The 23,192-nt window shown below is 42.7% G+C and overlaps 1 protein-coding gene across 2 annotated transcripts in view; it reads right to left on the bottom strand.

Annotated features, from left to right (window-relative positions):
• SMAD5 (SMAD family member 5) overlaps window positions 1–19,821 on the bottom strand; it is a 40,398-nt gene extending 20,577 nt beyond the window's left edge. The window contains exon 1 of one of the 2 annotated variants that reach the window (XM_075009656.1): window positions 19,787–19,821. The gene's annotated coding sequence lies outside the window, so the exon portion shown is untranslated. Of the gene's footprint in view, window positions 1–5,042; window positions 5,159–19,786 lie in introns of those variants that run through there. The other variant, XM_075009655.1, reaches the window with a different exon arrangement.
• Between the last annotated feature and the right edge of the window lie 3,371 nt (window positions 19,822–23,192).

Genomic DNA, 23,192 nt, shown 5'->3' with positions numbered 1-23,192 from the left:
TTAGAAAACACTACATACAAATTGCAACAAAAACTCTCCACTTTTAAAATAGGGTTGAACCATTAAACAAAGAACTATTACAAGAGAAGGCATTTTCACTCCAAACCTTCCTAAACATTCAAGTCTAAAAACCAGACCCAGTTACAAAACAACTACTTCTTGGTCTTAAAGTAGTAATTCTCTGTAAAGAGTGCATTATATACACTTCAAGGCTTGCTTGCAAAATGTGGAAAGTACTTATAATTTTCAAGGATTAGTGCACTCCATGTATTTTTTGCACGAAAACATATTGAACTCTAAACTCACATACAGGTTGTACCTCTCTAGTCCAACACGCCCGGGACCTGACGGGTGACCAATGAGAGAATCTGCCGAACCACGGGATGTCAATATAGTCTAGCAGCATTACCAACACTTCCACTGCTTACTGGGCTCTTAGAGGACATACATGGGTAAATTAGAGCTAAATAACACAGAACACTGAGAGCCAAAACTGATGGCTGTAAACAAACCTTATGGCACCATAGGAAATGTGGCCACATCCATGGTAAGTAGACTTTTGGCTAACTAAAAACGTGCCAGACAATGGTTGAGTAAGCTTTTTGTGTTGGGTCCACTTTTCGTCCTTACAATTAGCAGGGCTCCCCTAATCTGCCTGATGTAATCCAGACCGACTGAAATTTTGGTTATGTTCATATGGGAAAAAACCTCTTTTGGCACATGTAATTAAGTATGTAGAATGTAAAACCTTTATTAATCTGTACATAAATGTGAATACACGTACATAAAAACAGTATCATATTTCAACATTTTTAATGATATGGATGAGCCTGAGACCTAGCAGCCAATCATGCTGTGTTTCCCATTCAAAACTTCACACCCACCTCCCCACCCCCCAAGGTGGCCTACCCCGCATTCCAATCACCCCTGTACCAGACCAGAAAGGTTCAATATGCACTAATGTTCTTCGCTGAGATGGGAACAATTCTAGACATTAAAATAAAGTACTTATCAGTACAAAGATTATAAAGCTGGTCATCAAAACAAGTACTTAAAAGTCTGACTTCATTGCCAAAAATAAGGAAACAAAAAAAAAAATATATGGTCTGAAGCCATGAGCTCCTTCAAGTTCAGCTATGGGTTACAATTCAGGAAGGCAAGGAAGTCATCCAACATTGTAGTGTGCAATCTTCAAATACACTTCATCAATAACTAAAAATATCAGTAAAACAATTCAATTTAAGTCCCGCTGATGACAATCTTCTCTCCTTACATCTCACCGCTTCTCATAGTTCTAAAACTCCCCTGACAAAAGGGAAGGCATGTTACTTTCTACTGCTCCCATTGATTTTTAATCATCCTTTTTAATCATGTTGTTCTCCGGTACTTTCACTGAAAAAGTTCGCTTTCAAAATTTCTATCCCTTCTATAGTATATCCACTATATCTGGCATCAAAATATGCTGGTTTCACTCAGGTATCCCACTGGCCAGATTTTGTTTCTCATAACAAATGCCTGGAGGCAATTAACAGTAATTTCCAGGCTTAATCAGCAGAAGTTTGATTCAAGAGAGGTTAAGTGCAGAATCACTACTGTCTTCCAGTGGGGATCAAATTATGAAAGCAAACAGCACACTAGATTCAACCATGAAACGTTTATTTTAATTAAAGACAACATTAATGTTTTCAAGAGTTCTTCGTCTTAAAGAAGCAATTCTCTGTAAAGACTGTGCAAGCAATACTTTCCTAACGAAAAATTCTTTCCTGAAGTTACTAGCTTTTCCATTACCTTGCATCACCACTATTTGCTGACTACAGAAAAATATTACAGCTTTTGAAGAATATGGCAGCAAAATGTAGATGGAGGAAAGGCAGAAAATCAAGTTGAACACAAGCAAAAATGGATTCAGAATACTTCTTAGGCATTCTCGCAGCTGGACAAAGTGTGCAGTGAATAAATGTTAGCTTTAAAGAAAAAAGGGATGTGGTGTGACTACAATAACTGAAGGTTTAAAGAATATGGCTCTACTACAGCAAAAGTAGTGCAGCATGCAGCTGTAAACAAGAAACATGGAAGTATAGCACAATATAAACATTGCCAGTTATTCTCTTGATATCACTATATTCAATGTAACCTCCAAGTTACTCATTAAGTATCATCTGTAAAATTTCATAGCACCTTCCATTAAAGGCCCCTAATGCATTGTACAAACATTAGGAAACAGTTTCTGGAAGCCAGGGAAATACTATCCCCACATCACATAAGAGGAACATTAAACAGAGAATATAAGAACGGCCATACTGGGTCAGACCAAAGGTTCATCTAGCCCAGTATCCTGTCTGCCGACAGTAGCCAATGCTAGGTGCCCAAGAGGAGGTGAACCGAAGAAAATCATCAAGTGATTTGTCTCCTGCCATCCATCTCCCGCCTTCGACAAAAGGCTAGGCATCATACCTTACCCCTTGCTAATAGCCATCTATAGAGCTAACCTCCAAATATTTATCAAGATCCTTTTTAAACTCTGTTAGAGTTCTGGCCTTCACAGCGTCCTCTGGTAAGGAGTTCCAGGGGTTGACTGTGCGCTGTGTGAAGAAAAACTTTAACTCATTTTGAACCTGCTACCCATTAATTTCAGTTGGTGTCCTCTAGCTCTTACATTATGGGAACAAGTAAATTAACTTTTCTGTATTCACTTTCTCCACACCATTCATGATTTTATATACCTCTATCATATCACCCCTCAGTCTCCTCTTTTCTAGACTGAAAAGTCCCAGTCTCTCTAGCCTCTCTTCTTACAGGACCCGTTCCAAACCCTTAATCATTTTAGTTGCCCTTTTCTGAACCTTTTCTAACACCAATATATCTTTTTTCAGGTGAGGAGACCACATCTGCACGCAGTACTCAGGATGTGGGCGTACCATAGTTGTATATAAGGGAAGTAAGATATTCTTTGTCTTATTTTCTATCCCTTTTTTAATTATTCCTAACATTCTATTTGCTGTACTGACTGCTGCTGCACGTTGCATGGATGTTTTCAGAGAACTATCCACTATAATTCCAAGATCTCTTTCCTGATCTGTTGTAGCTAAATTTGCCCCCATTATATTGTATGTATAATTGGGGTTATTCTTCCCCAATGTGCATTACCTTACACTTACCCACATTAAATTTCATTTGCCATTTTGCTGCCCAATCACTCAGTTTGCTGAGATCTTTCTGAAGTTCTTCACAGAGGTTAAATAGTTTGCGTAAGTTCACATAGAAAGTCACAGAATTGGAAAAAACCACAGATCACTTGATTTCCAGTCTTGTGTTTTAACCATGAGACTATGCTTCCTCTGTTATGTCCACTGATCAGACCCATAAACCAAAGAAACACAGGAAGTAACAGATCAGAAAAGTAATTCATTTAATACAATACTCGGTATCATGGCACGGTTCATACAGAATAAAGATACAAGGAATCACAAAGCACAATGGTTCTCAACCTTTTTTATCTGTGGATTCTTAAAAAATTTCAAAAGGAGGTGTCAACTCCTTTGAAAATCTATTGTCTGTTTATATACAATACACTGAGGCTTCAGTTTTAAGCCTTTATGGACCTGTTAGACCAAAAGACCCATACTGTGAGGCATGAAGGACTGTTCATGGACAGGATGGCAGCTGAGGAAGGGGGACCCCTTCCATCCCAGAGACAGGGCTCCTTTCCCAGTCTGGGCACACTTACTCCATCCAAGCCTCCACCCACCTGACCCACAGTCCCATTCCCAAGCCATGTGGGAAACATAATGGGAGGGGCACGTAATCCTGAAAATGTTGGGAACAACCACCTTAAACATAGTCCATGGATACAACAGGGTGAGAACCACTGTTGTAGTGGACAATTACAGAATAACCATCTGCCCACAAATTTTCCATTCACTGGCTGATTTATACCACAAAGAGTTGAGAGTTTATAGCCTTAGTTTCATTATCTACAAAGTAAACATGATTTATTAGCGTCCCATCTTTTTTAAAATCCTGTTCAATCTTAAACTTCAATAATCTGAGTCAAGGAGTGCCACTGTTACATATATGTTTCTGCCAAACTGCCTAGGTTTGGCAAGTCACTCTGAAGTTCTTCAGTCCTTGTTAAGCCTTGACAAATCCTGCATTTCTAAACAGTATTAAAGAGAATATATAGACTTTCACTTAAACTCTCCAGGAGAAAACCACAAATTGCCACATCCAGCTTCCTCAACTTCCACCTACCCCTTTATAAGCCTCAGACCCCTCATCCTCTCCCAATCCTCCCCAGCAACCCACACAGTCCCCACTTACCTCCAACTCCCACATGCCTCTCATGCACCAGGGCACCCCCACACATCCTATGCCTCCCCCTCAGTACCATGTCTCCTCGACCCACAAATCATCTGATTTATGCTCTGACCCTTCTCCCGCGCTTCCCATCCTAGAGCTGGAATGTGAGGAATCACCTATTTGAATCAGGTGATTTACCTGCTCCAACCGTACTGTGAGGGCTGAGGAGGAGCAGGTAAACAGGCACAGCTGGAGCCCCACTGGCCCACCAAAGTAAAGGAGGAAAACGCCTGTACAGGTTGCCCATCTCTGCTCCACCCCGGAACCCAGCTCCCCAAGCCCAGCCTCAACCTCCCTATCCCCAACACAGCTCCCACACCCAGACCAACCCCGCCCCCACCAGCCCGCCTCAGCCTCCCTACCCCCAACACAGCTCTCATCCGGGCCACCCCTCCTCAGGCCCCCGCACAGCTTCGCCCACCCGCACCCCGGCCAACCCGCCTCAAAAGACCCGCTTCCCACCCCCAGCGCCTCCCTGCCACACCGACCTCCAACCCAGCTCCCCCTCCCGACCCAAACCAACCCGGCCCAGGAACCGAGTGCCCCTCTCCGCGGGACAAGCTCGCCCCGGGGGGTGGGGGGCCGCACCTCTGTCCCAGGACTGGCCGGAGAGCCCCCCTCCCCCGGGCCCGGGCAGGCTACTGAAGCCCCGCCCCAGGCGAAGGGCCGCCGCCCGCACTTACCGGACGCGCCGCGAGCGGCCGCTGAGCGCTGGGCCCCGGCTTCGCTCTCAACAAAACTTTATTGGGGCCGCGCTGAGCGCCGGACACACGGCGCCTCCGCTCGGCAGAGCCGGGCCCAGAACCCCGGATGTGAACCGCGGGGCGGGGCAGGAGCGCGCGCAGGCGGCTGCAGGGAGGGCTCCGAGCCAATCTCAGCGAGAGGGGGAGGGGCTGGGGAGGTGGTGGCGCGGGGAGCGCCGGAGAGGGGCTAGGGCCGGTGGGGGGAGGGATTTGAAGCAGGGGTGCAGAGCTGGGAGCGGGAATTTGAACTCCGGCTGCAGAGCTGGGGGGGCGGAGGGGTTGCGGGGCGCTGGGAGCAGATGGGGATTTGAACTGAGGGTGCTGAGAAGGGAGGGTGACACGTAGGGAGTGGAAGGGGAAGGGCAAAAGTCTTTAGATCAGCGTCGATATTTTCCATGAAAACTGTTTTGGGGGAGATGACAAATGAGCACGTTCAATTTCAAGATGCTGCCTCGGGGCTCGAGGGGTAAGGTAGTTTAGCCGCCTCGTTCCCCTCTCCAAGTGCGTGCTCCTCCATGGGCTGTTCCCACCAGCTGGACTATAAGGCTACCTCTACACGTGAAGCCTACATCAAAATAAATAGCGACATCGAAATAGGCTATTTCGATGAATAACGTCTACACGTCCTCCAGGGCTGGCAACGTCGATGTTCAACTTCGACGTTGCGCAGCACCACATCGAAATAGGCGCTGCGAGGGAACGTCTACACGCCAAAGCAGCACACATCGAAATAAGGGTGCCAGGCACAGCTGCAGACAGGGTCACAGGGCGGACTCAACAGCCAGCCGCTCCCTTAAAGGGCCCCTCCCAGACACAGTTGCACTAAACAACACAATATCCACAGAGCTGACAACTGGTTGCAGACCCTGTGCCTGCAGCATGGATCCCCAGCTGCCGCAGCAGCAGCCAGAAGCCCTGGGCTAGGGGCTGCTGCCCACGGTGACCACAGAGCCCCGCAGGGGCTCGAGAGAGAGCATCTCTCAACCCCTCAGCTGATGGCCACCATGGCGGACCCCGCTATTTCGAAGTTGTGGGACGCGCAATGACTACACGGTCCCTACTTCGACGTTGAACGTCGAAGTAGGGCGCTATCCCCATCTCCTGATGAGGATAGCGACTTCGACGTCTCGCCGCCTAACGTCGAAGTTAACTTTGAAATAGCGCCCGACGCATGTAGCCGTGACGGGTGCTATTTCAAAGTTAGTGCCGCTACTTCGAAGTAGCATGCACGTGTAGACACGGCTTATATGGGGTTAGGGACTCCCAAGATGCCCCATATTGGATCAGCAAGAGGGCAGCCATAGCACATGTTGGAAGATGCCAGGTGACTTTGGGGTGTGTGACAACCAACGTGCTGCAGACATTGGGGCTGTGGTTCTAACATGAAGCACAATTTCACTTATTTGCTAGGGTAGGGGGAGGCATCTTTTTCACCTGGGTCACTTTAAACCCCCCTCCTTCAGCCTCTCAGTGTCTCATACTGCCCCCTATTCAGACAATCTTAGGCTGTGACTGGTACAACCCACAGTATGCAGGGTACTGTTCCCTTCCAAGCTGAAAAGGAAGGGTTAGATTATCCCCAAAAGCTTGGAAAATCCTGATCATAAAAGTTAGTACTGGCTTCAGTCACAGGTGGAACACCATGCAATGCAAATGAGGAGCCAGCTGGGCTTTTAGCTAAGACCATGTGTAGTATCTTACTAAGACAAAAAGACACCCAAGTTTTTGTAAACTAGAAATTTAACCGAATGAAAAACCCAACCAAACTCAATTGTGTCACTCTACTGCCTCTGCTGTGTGTCAAACTTATGCTTCGTATTCAGACACCTGAGCTGTGGAAGAATTTTGATGGAGATCCAAAAACTCTGTGGCTCAGAATTATGTATAATGTAAATAGAAGTCTTCGGCAGAAATGATTTTCCCCAGCCTGTTGTGACTAGACAGACACAGGCTATGTCTACACTGCAATTAAACACCCACGGCTAGCCTATGATAGCTGCCTTGGGGGCTTGGCCTGCAGGGCTGTGCAATTGCAATGTTGATGTTTAGGCTCTGACTGGAGCTGAGGCACTGAGTCTCTCCCTGCAGGGGCCCTGTACCTATATGCTGCAGTTTTACAGTTCTGCAGCACAAGCCTCAGAGCCAGCCCAAGTTGTTTAATTGCAATGTAGATACACCCACAGAGGTCAAATAACTCCCTCAGCAAATGTTTCCATTGCAAAAAAGCTAGAGGTAGTTTAGCCAGTGAAATCAGTCAAACTTTTGACACAACGTCTCTGCACCAATGCTAATATTTATTTTTAATTACAAATTAAACTATAGTTACAAAATTCTTACTAGTGAAGTATTTTATCAAGACATTGCTAGAAGTATGAATTAAAAAATGACATACCTATTCTGCAAAAATAAAAGATCTTTGAATGGAGCTGCATCACCTTCTTTGTAGCCATTAAGATAACAATTGTTCTGGCTTGGCCAACCCATCTGAAAATGGAATATCATCAAAAAAAATCTGGGCCTTTTCCAACCCTTTTGTTGAGCTTAATTAAAAAAGTGAACAATGAGTAGGCAGGAGGCATTTTAGGTGTTGTTCATGTGCCAGCCATGTCTCCATCAAACAAAATGCACTCATACAGGACTGCTTTTTTGCTTTTACACTTTATGAAGATACAGATACATGACTCATACAGAAAAGTTACTAAATACAGTCTTACACAGCCTGATGAAAGATACAATAGAGTTATTGTGTGTTTCTTACCACAGAAATGCCAGAGTCCTGTTAATGATGGAGAAGGTTAAAGTACTCTAAATTGGAAACTGAGGCCGCATCTACACTAGCTCCTTACTTTTGGAAGGGACATGGTAATGAGCTAGTTGGGAAGATGCTAATGAAGTGCTGCCATGAACATGCAGTGCCTTATTAGCATAATGGCGGTCACGTGTGATCTGAAAGCGCTGCTTTCGAATTGCGCGTCCAGCTGTGCAGACGGGGACCTTTCGAAAGAGCCTCGCAGACTTTGAAAGCCCCTACTTCCTAAAACCAAATAGGAAGAAGGGGTTTTCAAAGTCTGGGGTGTCCTTTCAAAAGGCCCCCATCTACATGGGCAGTGTGTGATTCAAAAGTGGTGCTTTTGAATCGCACGTGGCTGCCATTATGCTAATGAGACACTGCATATTCATAAATGCACCTCAATAGCATCTTCCCAACTTGCTCATTACCATGCCCCTTCCGAAAGGAAGGGGCTAGTGTAGAGGTAGCCTGAGAGTGAAAGGCAAAACATAAAAAAGATATGCAATTGTTAATTTCTCCTACAGAGATGGTTGAGATGGGTACTCTGCTTGAACCACATAGTATCTGTGAAGGCAAATTATTATTTCACAGAGTGTCCTCAATTATTTGGAGCAAGCCAATGGTGAATGCATTCCAGCTGGTAAAAGGAAATTCTCTCTCTTTCTTCTGGAGTCGAGAAAGAATTATTCAATGAGAAAAAATATTAACAAAGCTAAGTGTCCAAAGACCAAGTGAGTTGCAACTGTGCTATGTCCGTCCAATCAAAAGTGAGGTAAAATGATATTTTATAATACATTAAGCTTTTCTATACATCTAAGTTTTGTACACTCTTAAGACCTTTAAAAAACACTCTCACAAAAAACAGTAGACAAACTGAGTAGTAATGTAAATCCAGAAGGGCTGATCTCTGGTGCAGTAGTTAATAAGTTCCCCTTCCTTCTTGTCCCTCAGAACTTCCACCATGAATAATACAAAACACACAATGGACTCATGTCACCCTGACTGTATAGTTAGCATAAACAATTTGAATGCCATTTTCCAAACATGCCTAGACTTTTAGAAATGCAAGCATGTAATTGTAGTAATTTGCATGCAAATCACTAGTTCAACATCTAGTTATATGAACATTTAATTGGCAATTGAGAATCCAGAATATGTGGAGGCAATTGCAAATGCACATTTATAAAACTCTTGTTCTTGCTTCTGAAACTCAGGAAATTGTTTCCTGATTATCTCAGCTTCATTTGCTAATAGACTCCCCTTATCTTAGTAAAGAGTACAGGCCGTTATGATCTCCATCTTTTAAAACTATCCCTATCGGTCTATGCCCTGTTCACATGAGGACTAACTCAGGGACCATCTTTATTGTTCTGCATTTGTACAAATGGGGTCCTGGTCCGTGATTACAGCTACTAGGTGCTAAAGTAAAATTAAAATGATTATGTATTATAGTAAATTAAAATTGTTAATTATTATTAATACAAAGCCACAGGGCCTCTTCCAAAGTCCACTGAAGTCAATAGAACAATCAGGCCCAAAACTATTAGGTGCAACATGTACATTTCAAGTTATATTATTCTGATCTTCTCTTCATATTGCACAGGAATCTAGCATTTTATCTGGCTGGACATTAGGGCTACGTCTACACTACAGTGATCCTTCAAAAGAAGTCTTTCCAGAAGATCTCTTCCAAAAGAACTTCTTTCGACAGAGTGAATCCACACATGAAAAAGCAGGTCAAAAGAGTGATCTGCTCTTTCGAAAGAGTGCATCCACACAGCTCCCACTCTTTCAAAAGAATGGGCCCATGTAAGAAAAATCAAGTGCAATGAGGACTGCTCTTTTGAAAAAAAGGGCCCACAGAGCATGTACACAGATTTTCTTTTGAAAGAAGGTGCTCTTTCTGAAACGGGAGTGGAAGAGCACTTTCAAAAGGAGTGCTGCATTCTTTCGATTTAATTTCAAAAGAATGGTTTGTGTGTGTAGACGCTCGGCTGGATATTTGGAAAGAGACCTTTCTTTCCAAAAATATTTCGAAAGAATTTGTTAGTGTAGATGCAGCCTAGCAGTTTGATTATTAAATATGATGTTTGAAGAAAACTGACTACAAAAAGACTATTGAATTACAAAAGCTTTGTTTTCCTGTGACTACTAAAATGACTGCATTTTTAAAACTGAACTTTTAAATTGCTGGTGAGAGGGAAACAGTTTAAAATAGTTAACATGTTTGCATTGCACATTTTATAGACCATTTTACAACCATATTGTGACTGGTTGATCTTCACAAGAATGGGGTATTCCTCAGACCAGCTTAGAAACGGAAGGGTGTGGGAAACATAGGATAGCATAGGGGAGATTGGAATTTCAAACTTTTGAGCCTAAATTCAAACTAGTTGAAATATGGTATGAGGATTCACATGACTGGATTGTAAAAATCAATGGCTATAAAATATTGGGATAGATAAGAGTAGGCAAAAGGAGATGGAGGAAGGTGCTATCAAACATGGCATTACCTGTTTCTGTGTCACCAGGGAGTGTAATATAGGGTATTATTGGATGTCTGGTGCAGACCACCAAATCACAAATGGGACTGGGATGACTGCCTCCTTACATGCCTATCTATGACATGTAGGGGGGGAAATATGTGATCATGGGGGAGCTCAATATGAGTGACATATGCTGGAGACCTCTTGCTGCCAGTACTAAAACATCTTTATTACAGATTATAGAACTCAAAAAGGGTCTCAGGTTTCTAACTCAAAAAAGGTGGCAGCCAACACGGGAGATTTCTTTAGTAGGCCTTATCCTCACACATAAATAGGGACTGATCACAGAATCTTAGGTACATGGCTTGATCACATTTATATTGTGCAAGCAGAATAAACATCATATGAGAAATATTCATGCTTGGTATTTTAATATGGCTAGGTTCATAATAATGAAAAGACTAGTGAGCTAAATCAGCTGGGAGAATGAGTTTAATGAGAAAAATATGAATGATAATTGGGAACCATTTAAAAACACCTTACTACTTGCCCTAAAATCACAATCACTCAACTGGAAAAAGAAGGCCACACTGGTTTTAAAATGACATGGCTTAGACAGAAGGGCTATGTCTACACTAGCCCCAAACTTTGAAATGGCCATGTAAATGGCCATTTCAAAGTTTATTAATGAAGCGCTGAAATACATATTAAGCGCCTCATCAGCATGCGAGTGGCCGCAGCACTTTGAAATTGACGTGGCTCGCTGCCCCGCGGCTCATCCAGAAGGTGCTCCTTTTCGAAAGGACCCCAGCAACTTCGAAGTCCCCTTATTCCTATGAGCAGATGGGAATAAGGGGACTTCGAAGTTGCTGGGGTCCTTTCGAAATGGAGCCCCGTCTGGACGAGCCGCACGGTGGCGAGCCATGTCAATTTCGAAGTGCCGCAGCTGCCCTCATGCTAATGAGGTGCTGAATATGTATTTCAGCGCTTCATTAGTAACCTTCGAAATGGCCATTTACATGGCCATTTCGAATTTTGGGCTAGTGTAGACACGGCCAAGGTGAAAAGAACATAAATGTATACACAGATGGAAGACTGAGGAAGTTGATAGTAATGCATATAATATAGAAGTTAAGAATTGTAGAAAATTGACCAAGTAAGTGAATGAACACAAGAAGAACTCTATGACTGGCAGAGTTCAGGACAATATGAAGGAATGTTTTAAATACATTAGGAACAAAAAGAATCCTGACAATGGTATTGGTCCATTATGAGACAGAAGTGATAGAATTATCGATAATAATGCAGAAAAGGTAGATGGGCTCAGTGATTACTACAGATCTGTATTTAGAGACAAATACAGTGTAATCATATGCTGATAACACTCCATTTTATTAGTATAGTCTGAAGGATGTTAAACAGAAGCTATTCAACTTAGATATTTTTAAATCGGCAGGTCCAGATAACTTGCATTTGGCTATTTCCAGATCTGAAGAAGTGTGTCTGCCCCATGAAAACTCATCATCTAATAAATCACTTTGTTAGTCTTTAAAGTGCTACATGACTGCTTTTTTGTTTGTGAAGATACAGACTAACATGGCTACCTCTCTGTAACTTACATCCAAAAGTTTTTAAAGAGCTGCCTGAGGAAACTGCTGTATCACCATTGTTGATTTTGAATAAGCCTTGGAGCAATGGGGAAGTTCCAGAAGTCTAAAAGAAAGCTCATGTGCCCATTTTTAAAAAGAGTAAATGGGATGACCTGGCTAGGTATAGATTTGCAAGCCGGACACCAGTATTGGCAAGACAATAGAGCAGCTGTTTAGGGACTCGATTAATAAAGAATTAAAGGAGGGTAATATAATTAATTCAAGTTGATGTGGATTTATGGAAAATAGATCCTGTGAAAATAACTTGATATCTTTCTTTCTTTTTTTTTTTTTTTGGCTGATAAAGGTAATAGTGTTGATATAATATACTTGAGTCTTCTGTGAAGAATTTGCATAGGTACCATACAATATTTTGGTTAAAAAACTAGGACAATATAAAATTAACATGGCACACACAGTGGATTTTAAAATGGTTAACTGATACATTTCAGAACACAATTGTAAATGGGGAATCATCATCAAGTAGGTCCATTTCCAGAAAGGTCCAAAAGGGGTTCTGGGCCATATACTACTTAACATACTTATTAATTACTTACAGGAAAACATAAAATCACCATAAAGTTGGCAAAGACCCAAAAAATTGTGGGAGTGCTAAAGAATGAAGAGCACATCAGTGATGCAGAGCAATCCTGATTGCTCAGTAAGCTGATCACAAGCTAACAATATGGGTTTTAATACAGGTAAGTGTAAATGTATTCATCTAGGAACAAAGAATGCATGCCATGCTTACAGGATGAGGATGTCCATCCTGGGAAGCCATGGCTCTGAAAAAAGATTTGGAGAGTCATGGTAATAATTAGCTGATTGCAAGCTCCCAATGCAACACTCTGGCCAAAAGAGCTAATGAAATCCTGGACTGCCTAAATGGGAATCTCAAACAGAGAGGGTATTTTATCTCCGTACTTGGCACTCATGGGACTGCTCCCCACAGTTCGAGGAGAATGTTGATATTTTGGAGAGGATTCAGAGAAGAGCCACAAAAATGTTTAAAGGAATAAAAAATGTGCCTTACAGTGACAGACTCAAGGAGATCAATCATCTCAACAAAGAGAAGGTTAACGGGTGATGATTACACTCTACACATATCTACATAGGGAACAAATATATAATAAGAGGCTCTTAAACCTACCAAAGAAAGGTATAATATGATCCAGTGTTTGGAAGTTGAAGCTAGACTAATTCAGATCAGAAATAAAACAGACATTTTTACAGTGGGATATTTAACCATTGGAACAATTTACCAAGGAGCATAGTGGGTTCCCTATCACTGACAATATTTTAAATCAAGAATGGATGTTTTTTGTTAAAGAAATGGACTAGGAATTACTCCGGCAGACTTCTCTGGCCTATGTTACATGGGAGGTTTGACTAGATCAGGGACTCCCAACCTATGGGTCGGGACACAAAACATATCGGTCGCCATTAGTTTTTCTAAGGATTGCCCGCTGGGCGGATCTGAGCTGCATGTGGTTCATTAAGGAGACATTTGTGGCTCCTGCTGTTGTCACCACTAACTCCGCCAGCTCCCAGTCCTTCTCCTGATGCACTGAAATGGAACTCAGTTTAACTGGTTTAATGGCCAGTAGGAGGGACCTGGCAGTTAAACTAATTAAATTAAATTCAGCGCAGCAGGATGGGGAACTGCCCATGCTTCAGGTGGGGGAAGGGATTCGGAGAATTTGGGGAGTCATATGGAGGAGGCCGTAGCAGTGGTGGCCCAGTGAAGGAGAAGCGGGGGTAGGGTAGGGAAAGCAGTGACGCTCGTGTGAGGTAGGTGGTGGGGACAGTGAGGGGTTTAAGCCTGGGGATGGGGAGGTGGTTTGGGGCTGTGAGGGGATTAAGAGTGGAGGCGAAGGGGCAAATCAAGATTTATATATTTTTTTTCTGGGGAGAACCTCCCCTCCCTGGTTTTAACTTGACTTGGATCACACAGTCTTACTGAATTGTCAAAATTGGTCACTGTCTTGAAAAAGTTGGGAACTGCTGGACTAGATTATCACTATGCACCCTTCAGGCCTTGGAATCTGAAAGCATGCTCCCTCTCACTGCTGCCTGCTTGAGAAACAGGGTCAACAGAGAGATTAAGAAAAAAGAGGGAGAGGAGAGGAATATGAAATAATCCATCTCTGTTTTGGCTGAGGGGAATAGTATACCAGGATGGGAAGAGGCAAACATATTACTTAAATCTGGAAATGTTACATCAGGGAGCAACTGTTACTCTAGGGGTGCGTCTACACTAGCCAGCTACTTTGAAGTAGCCAGCACAATGTCGAAATAGCACGCATCACGTCTACACGTGCCATGTGCTATTTCGACGTTGAAATCGACGTTAGGTAGTAAGACATCGAAATCGCTATTCCCATCCAAAGATGGGAATAGCGCCGTACTTCAACGTTCAACATCGAAGTAGGGCATGTGTAGCTGATCCGCGTCCCGCTACGTCGAAATAGCGGGGTCCTCCATGGTGGCCATCAGCTGAGGGGTTGAGAGACACTCTGTCCAGCCCCTGCGGGGCTCTATGGTCACCGCGTGCAGCAGCCCTTAGCCCAGGGCTTCTGGCTGCTGCTGCTGCTGCTGCAGCTGGGGGTCCATGCTGCATGCACAGGGTCTGCAACTGGTTGTCGGCTCTGTGGATCTCGTGCTGTGCAGGGCAAGTGTGTCTGGGAGGGGCCCTTTAAGGGAGCGGCTTGGGGCTTTGCTGGCACCTTATTTCGATGGGGAGCGCTTATGTGTATTCACGCTCCACATTTCCTTCCGGGGCGGCTCCTTTCGATGTTCCCCAGAGCTACTTCGACGTGGAACGTCGACGGCACCTGCCCTGGAGGACGTGTAGATAATACACGTCGAAGTAGCCTATTTTGATGTCCTTACTTCAAAATAGGCTACTTCGACTTAGTGTGCTAGTGTAGACGTAGCCTTGGTGTCTGTGCAGAGAAGAGGATCAACTTTTGAGGAGATTGTTAGGGGTAGGGAGGGAGCTGCGTTTCCTTTTTTTCCCATTTCCTCTTTTCAGGTAACTCCACAATCCACTGTTTTATGCAAACAAGTAAAATGCATGATGAGTTGCTACTTCCCAGCAAGAAAGTAAACACAGGTTTTGTTTGCCTTAGGCCAAGTCTACAATAGGAGGTGAAATTGATTTTTAGATATGCAAATCCAGCCATGAGAATGGCATAGGTAGATCGACTTATCTAAAATCAATGTTTGCCACCATCCACAGAGCGGGAGGTCAATGAGAGAAACTCTCCCATCAACTTCCCTTAACCCTTGTAACTGCCAGGAGTACTGGGGTCAATGGTAGTACCATGACAGTTTGATTTAGTGCATACCCTTTACACTTTCTTTTCCCCCTACACCTACTACACAAATTTTCAAAACAAACAGTGTAACTCCTCCTCTGTGGTCAATTACCCGATAACGGTACAGTGTGGATGTTCTTGCAGAACAGGCACTGTTAGGTCCCTGTGAGCTACTCAAATGTGAAGAAGGAAAAAAAGAATAAGGATATAGTTTTGCGTGGCTTAATAGATAAAAATTCCTCATTGTTGCTATGATCGCCCACCTTCTGGCTATATAATGTTGAATAACAAATGACACAGCTCACTGAATAGTAAAGGAAAAGATGAGTAACAACATGTCCGTCTGTGCTAATGCTGCAGGTGTGTGATACTAGGTATTAAAATGAGAGTGCAGGGCAATGGAGGGAAAACTAATGTTGCATCCAAGAAAAACATTAAGGCCACAAATTTTTTATTATTAATTGACTAAATAAAACCCTGATATACTAATGAAGATGTTATAAATGAGGACATTATGACAAGATTAATATTGTACTATTCTCCATTGAGCATGAGTGGACTTCACGCTGAAAAGAACACAGAAGAAATTCATGATCTGTTAAGAAGATATCTATGTGGATCTATATAAAAGGTTCAAAACTGAACAAAGATAAAGGTAGAAAAGTAGATTGGGAGTCTTAGGCCCAAAAATATCAATTAAAACAATGGGAAGTGAAAGGTGAAGAGGACCAAGCACAGAGTAGGTCGCAGAAGAAGCTACCAACAAGTGGGCCCTTTGTTTTAATACTCTTTCAAGTTTCTGTATCACAGCATGATCCAACTCCCATTAAAGAAAATATCTTGCTGGAGCAAAAGATTGGTAATTGGATGTGTCCCCTGAAGAGGAGAAAAACTTCCTGCAAGAGCAGACAAAATGTTCCATGTAGCTAGTAACATCAAATAAAACACTCTCACCGAGGACATACTGGAGAGAGGAATTTAGAAGTGCTTGATTTCTCCGTATATCCTGACTGATTTTTAAGTCAGTGCTGATTTATTTATTTGCTTTCCTGGTAACCAAACCACAACCTTCATGTAGTGCTCCTGGTAAGTGCTGGTGCTTTCTGTGTTTTGTGCAAATGTAATATGCTAATGTTGGCAACTGGTCATTGGATATCATGTTATCAACCTCCCATGAAAGTAGTGTCTCAGGTACAGAACTCGGTGAGTACAAGTGCCAAGATTCTGAAAGAATGTCACTTCCAAATGTCAATATTAAAGTGTCTGATATGTGGGTGGCACACTTTCTCTAGGGGGATGTATAACATGCCACATTATACTAATTAGAGAAATATGTCGGCAAAACCCAGAGTTGAATGTCCATTTTTCTACTTTCAGCAGTGGAGCTAGGCTAACATCTCACAATAGCTATGCACTGAGAATTATCCTTGTGGCTGCACAGCCAAAACCACAGGAAAACTATTTTGGGCCCTAAATAGTGGAAACATTGGGAATACAGCCCATAGCTGACAAAATGGGACAAATTCTTTGGGTCACACCCACCCTTCTGGAGATGCTTGGATATAACAGAGCAGATTTACGGAGATAAAGAAGTTGTCCTCCGTTTAATGTGGAACACCAACTTATTTCGTTCTTTAAAACAAAGGTGACTATTTCTAACAAAAAATATACATGTTATTGTATTTATGGTGGTTTTTCATGTCTATTACAACACAGTTAATGTACCCTCCAGCACATCACATTCACGATGCTTCCAGTTAAGTTCTCAATCCATTTATTATGTCGATACTTTTGGCTGTCTGGCATTGAAACCATCCAGACTACCTATATATTATGGAAGGTTCTTATGATTAAACAAACAATCTAGAAAACTAGAAAGAACATTGATATATCAATAGCTTTATCTTAAGAGCAAATGAGTCATTTTAAACAATAGTAAAGAGGACCAAACCAATCTTCCATATGTATATATACATAAGTACATTAGAATGGCCATTACTGGGGCAGACCAAAGGTCCATCTCACCCAGGATCCCATCTGCCAAGAGTGGCCAGTGCCAGAGTGGGTGGATCAAAGACAATGATCAAGCAACTTGTCTCCTGTCATCCATCTCCAGACTCTGACAAACAGAGGCCAGGGACACCATTCCTACCCCCTGGCCAATAGCCTTTTCTGGACCTAACCTCCATGAATTTATCTAGCTCTTCTTTGAACTCTCCTATAGTCCTAGCCTTCACAGCCTCCTCTGGCAAAGGAGTTCCACAGGTTGACTGTGAACTTGTGGAAAAAACTTTCTTCTATTAGTTTTAAACCTGCTACACATTAATTTCATTTGGTGTCCTCTAGTTCTTATATTATGGGAACATGTAAATAACTTTCTTTCTTCACCCTCTCCACAGCACTCACGATTTTATATACCTCTATCATATCCCCCCGCCCCCATCTCCTCTTTTCTAAACAGAAAAGTCCCAGTCTGTATAACCTCTCCTCATATGGGACCCATTCCAAACCACTAAGCATTTTAGTTGCCCTTTCCTAACCTTTTCTAATGCCAAAATATCTTTTTTGAGGTGAAGCAGCACATCTGTACACAGTATTAAAGATTGGGGTGTACCATAGTTTTATATAGGGGCAGTAAAATATTCTTTGTCTTCCACAGACATACATGCCCATACAATTCTTTGTAGTTTCCAATCCAATTGATTCAGCAAGACAAAATATTCCAATGCCATTGCCATCCTGTGCCATTCATCAGGACAGCGGTACAATTAATGATGCCAATATTCCCAGGAATAAAAAATCACCCACATATGAGCTAAATAAGTCTGAGTCTCCTCTCATGCTGAGTTAAATAATGTAATATATATTCTCTGATGTCCCTAGAGTTACACAGGTGCAAAACCTGGGTAAGGATCAAGAATTAGGCCCCTTTAAATTTAAAAGTATCTTTGCACAAAGTGACATAACAGTATTTGTTCAAACACTTATACAGAGATTGTGTTTTGCTTTAATAATTTTTCACTCCAGTATCAAAATCTGCAAATATAAGTACACAAATGTCTATCTTGGGAAATAAAACTGCTGAAAAAGAGCAAAAATGTTGTCAGCCTTTTTCTGTTTAGCACAAATACAAGCAAATACTTTTTGAATAAATAAGAAATGCTGTTCCCTTTAGTATCAAATGTTGTGCAATAGTGAAAGTAAAAGTGGAAGGTAACTTTTGAAACTTTTAGGCACAAATTTTGCAAATTATTTTCATTTTCACTGAAGCTATTTTTCAGCAGCAAAAAAAAAAAGCATTTTATGTAGTCAAAAACAAGTGGGGAATTTACTGAGATGAAAATTAAATGTTGCCTCAAAAACAGGTGAAGAAGAAAGGGTAAGGTACTAATCCACTTCTCCTAGAAAGTAGCCCAAAATTGCACTTCTCATCAGTTCCTATGGTGCCATTTCCTCCACAGTGGTAACAGGAGTATTTAAAAAAGTGATAAAGAGAGGAAAACAGTGTTTATGTTTGAGACTTTCTACCACACTGGAAAAAATTGGATAAAACTATTTTTCTCTCTCTCTTTTTATAAATATTGATGTTTAAACTCTTTCTGCCTTTGGGATTGTAGAGGTAAAGTTAAAAGTTCATTAACTTTTTTGTGCCAGATACTTAGAAGGGCCCCATGTAAGGCTGTTACCAAAATAGTTCACAACCCTAATTACAGTGCACACAGCTTCTACGGAATGACATTTTTGGTTCTGGAGGCGCTTTTCGATCATATTGAAAGTGCACAAACTGCTTCCTTGCCTGTAAGCATGCATTATTCTAAATATATATTCAACATTAGCTGCTTTTTATTGTAGTAACTACAAAATGGTGTGTTTGGATTGGGTTAAAAATGTTGAAGGATAAAATATTATACAATTTGCTTAAGCAGCTGTACTAGAATCCTGAGACAATTACAACAAACTCTTCTTTAGCCAAGAAGCTCTTTGTTTCTGCTTTGGATAGCTACACTTCAGCCGAAGACGTCTGCTTCTCTAGATTCTACATTATTCCAAGCGCATTCTGGATGTTAGGAATTGTACACAACTACAGTGCTAGTATTAAATAAACATTTTATCACTTTCACTGGAATCCCAGAATTAATAGCAATGACCTTGCTAAGGTATGTTATCTCTGGGATTCCACTTTCATAGGCACCTATTTAGACCTCAGCTGCATTGTTGAGGTACTTAAGAAGAGTACAAATCACAGTTTAAAACAGTAAAATCTGCAAACTTTTAGAAACTTACGCCATGTAAGAAGCTGTCCTCCCTCATTCCCCAAAACACATTTCAGAGCTTAATATACTAAGGAATAGAAACATCATTGTGGAAAATATAACCAAATGAACAAGATCAGTTTTACCCTGGAGAATGTTACTATTTCATTTTTTTCTGCACTTACTTTTTCTCTCTGTTCCTTTCCAAGTGATTTCTATTTCTCTTCTTTTCTCATACTGGCGACAGAGAGGCTAGGGGTGGAGCCCTCAGCAAGTATCTCCTGCCTGCTGGGAGAACTGAGGTATCAGATAACACATACTCCATAGCAAAGGAGCAGAGACCGTCAAGCAGAGTAATCTGTATGTATGTGTAAGAGAAAGGCGACAATTCAAATTACCACTTTAGAAACTTGGTGGAAAAGTTATCACTCAATTTTATTTGTGCTGCCTTCTTTCATCCAGAGATAATGTCTAGATGATTAGATGAATGTCTAATAATAATTCCAATACAATGTAGCCATATTTCATACTGCGTCTTTCAGACAAACCACAAAAAAATACCACACAGATATTAAAACTTGCTGTTAATAGGAATTATTACTTTTTTCCCAATGAATAATTAGTTCAATGCATTTTCTTCCAATTTTCCAACTGTGAACCATCAATGATATTAAAATGTGCTGACTATTAATTTTATGCTTCCTTGTAAATAGTTACATTTGGTCTGAATGATCCTTGTTTTAGATGAAAAGGACAACAGATCAAAAAAGAACAAAAGGTAAATCTTTAGAAGAGAGCAAAGTATACATGCTCTCTTGGGCTGTATCAACACTATGAGATAAAATCGAATTTGGAGGGGTTAGCTCAATATTAAAAAGTCACTGTCTTCACAGTTAATACTATTAGCTCAATTTATTGACCCATAATATGGATAACAAAATATTGATATTGTGGGATGGGTATAGTATCAATTTCAAATTTAAAATCTTGAATAGTGTAGCAAGTGTGGAAGCGCCATGTCCTTAATTCGGATTTATTAACCTCAAAAAGTGTCCCATATGTATCCCACAAAGCTATGCGGTGACCCTCCATGTATGGCCACTTCCTTGTACGCTGCTCTCCAGCCAGGTGTGCAGAAAGGTCACAGGAAGCCTGCAAATTTTTGATTGAATTTGAATTTGAGTTAGAATTTGAATTGGAATTCAGTAGCACCCAGCCCTGCAAATATAAAGGGAGCCCATTATAAAAAAATTCCTTTGCCCATCACATTGTACCGGATCAGTAGCCATTGCAGTGCATCGGTAGCAATTACATCATTAGCCATCTACTGCAATCATGAGCACTCAGGGTAGTGCTCTGCCTAGTACTTCTCAGGATTGCAAGAGAGCCCCAGTGTGGACCCACTGGAAGATTCTGGAGTTTCTTGTGATTTGGGGAGACCAATCAGTGGCAAAGAGACTTCAGGTGGCCAAGAGAAATGCAGCAATCTATGCTCAGATGTCACGTGAGATGACCACCCAAGGTTACTCCCAGGACTCAATGCAATGCTGGGTGAAGGCCAAAGAACTCCAGCAAGCCCATCAAAAAGTCCAGGAAGCCAACCAGTGGCCAGAGGCAGCTCCACACACATGCCGCTATTATGAATAGCTGCACGTGCTTATGGGGAATGACCCCACCACAGAGCCCAGTCTCAACTATGACACTTCTGGAGGCCCTGGTGTAGAGTTCAGGGTGATCCCAGAGGAGTTTGGTACGCTGGAGGAAGAGGGAAATGGAGAGGAGGAAGGAGGCAAAAAACAGGGGGCCAAGGAAGTTTTTCCAGACAGCCTGGACATCTTCATCATAGACCTAGAACTGGTGCCATCCATGCTGGGTCCCTCCACAGTGGTTCCGTCCACACCCATCATCTCCACGCTGGTCCCTGAACCCCCTGGACCAAGCTGTTCGGGTGAGTATTTATTCTGTGTGCTAGGAGCAGGTTGGGGGTGAGTACAGGTTTGCTATGGTTCTGTGCCCCTCAGAACAGCGGTGGGGAGTGTTTCTCCTTTTGGGAGATCTCCTCGAAGGCCTCATCCAGGCACTCTTGTATTTTTTTTACAAGGTTCTTTGGCAGACCTGACTTGTTGCAGCTTCCATGGTAGCACACCTTGCCACGCCAGGCAACCAGATGGTAATCTGGTGCCATGGTGCCACATAGCATTTTGGCAGATTTTTCCAGGCTTTTGGTCACACAGCATGAGCAGGTGTTCTTTCTCCATATCTGTTAGTTTTAGGAGGTGATGTCTTCTTTGGCAATCTGCAGTTGCATGGGAATTTGCATCTTTTTCTTTAAATGCTTCCTGCCCCTTTACTTTTTCCTGCAGCAGCCGGTGGACGCTCCGTTCCCCACCCCCCCAATGTGGTTTGTACGCTCTGCGGGGTGTCTCCCCGCCCATGTCCCTTTCCACCCAGCCTCTCTTTTCATTTTCAGGACTCCCCAGCTCCCCGCAGCTGGGCTTCTTCCCACCACATGTCCCTTTCCACCCAGCATTTCTTTTCATTTTTCAGGAATCCCCCATCCCTGTGGCTGCCATGCCCTGATGGGCTTGGCCCTGCCCGTGTCCCTTTACACCTAGCTTTTCTTTTCATTTTTCAGAACTCTGTGGCTCCACATGGCTGCCGTGCTCTGCTGGGCATCTCCCCACCATGTCCCTTTCCACCCAGCATTTCTTTGGATTATTTATTTATTTATTTATTTACATTACTTTTATTGTACATTGAACCTCTTCACAGGCAGCCGTCCATGCAACCGTAATCAAACTCTTCCCCACCATTCCCTCCTTGTGGCTTGATCAGTGGGGAGGATCACTCCAGGAACAGCCAAAAATTTTTTTTCCATGATCCAGGACACCACCAGGACACCTGGCAGCTTCCCCTTCTTTGCAGCCCTACCCTTCCCCCGAAAAGTGGACAATTGCTTATAGCTTACCATGCCCACGAAGAAATGTGCTGGCTAAGTGATGGCAAATGATGTATTGTGAAATGCTCGCTTACTGTCCCACCTTAATAAGCCCACAGTGGCCTTCAAAAAGGTAAATTTCACTGATAATAGACCCATTCATTCCATTTCAAAGCACATTATGTGAATTGTATCTTAATTTTGACCTTCATTTTCCTGAGGCAATGCCCAGCGTAGGTGAGAGAAACAGAAGGAGAAAGAAGTGCAAGCAGGATATTATCCTGCAGCACCTGGATAGGAATGAAGCTGAGCACACCAAGCTGACGAACGATTCTGCTCAGTGGCATCATAGTACAGCTCAGTGGCGTCAGACAATGCTTGACTTCCAGCAGCAGCAAAGCAGACGGAGGCCACAGCAAAGCTTGTAATGGCAGTGACTGAGCAAACAGGTCCTGCACTCCCTGCTGCAGCTGCAGAGGGACTCCCAAAACAGCACTGCAGGAGCCAACACCTGGTGCCCAGAGTCCCCTGAAAAGAGGTCGCCCACCCCCCTGTTGTCGTGGTCCCTGAATGCAGGGAGCGAGAGCAAGCATAGCCTGCTGCTCCAGTCCAAGGGCCACTGCAAAAGACTATTCGAACACCCTTGACAAGGC

This window comes from Carettochelys insculpta, chromosome 15 (assembly GCF_033958435.1).
Source record: "Carettochelys insculpta isolate YL-2023 chromosome 15, ASM3395843v1, whole genome shotgun sequence".
Classification (NCBI taxonomy): domain Eukaryota; kingdom Metazoa; phylum Chordata; order Testudines; family Carettochelyidae; genus Carettochelys; species Carettochelys insculpta.
Note: the sequence above shows the minus strand (reverse complement) of the source record. Positions and strands in the feature narration are given on the sequence as shown.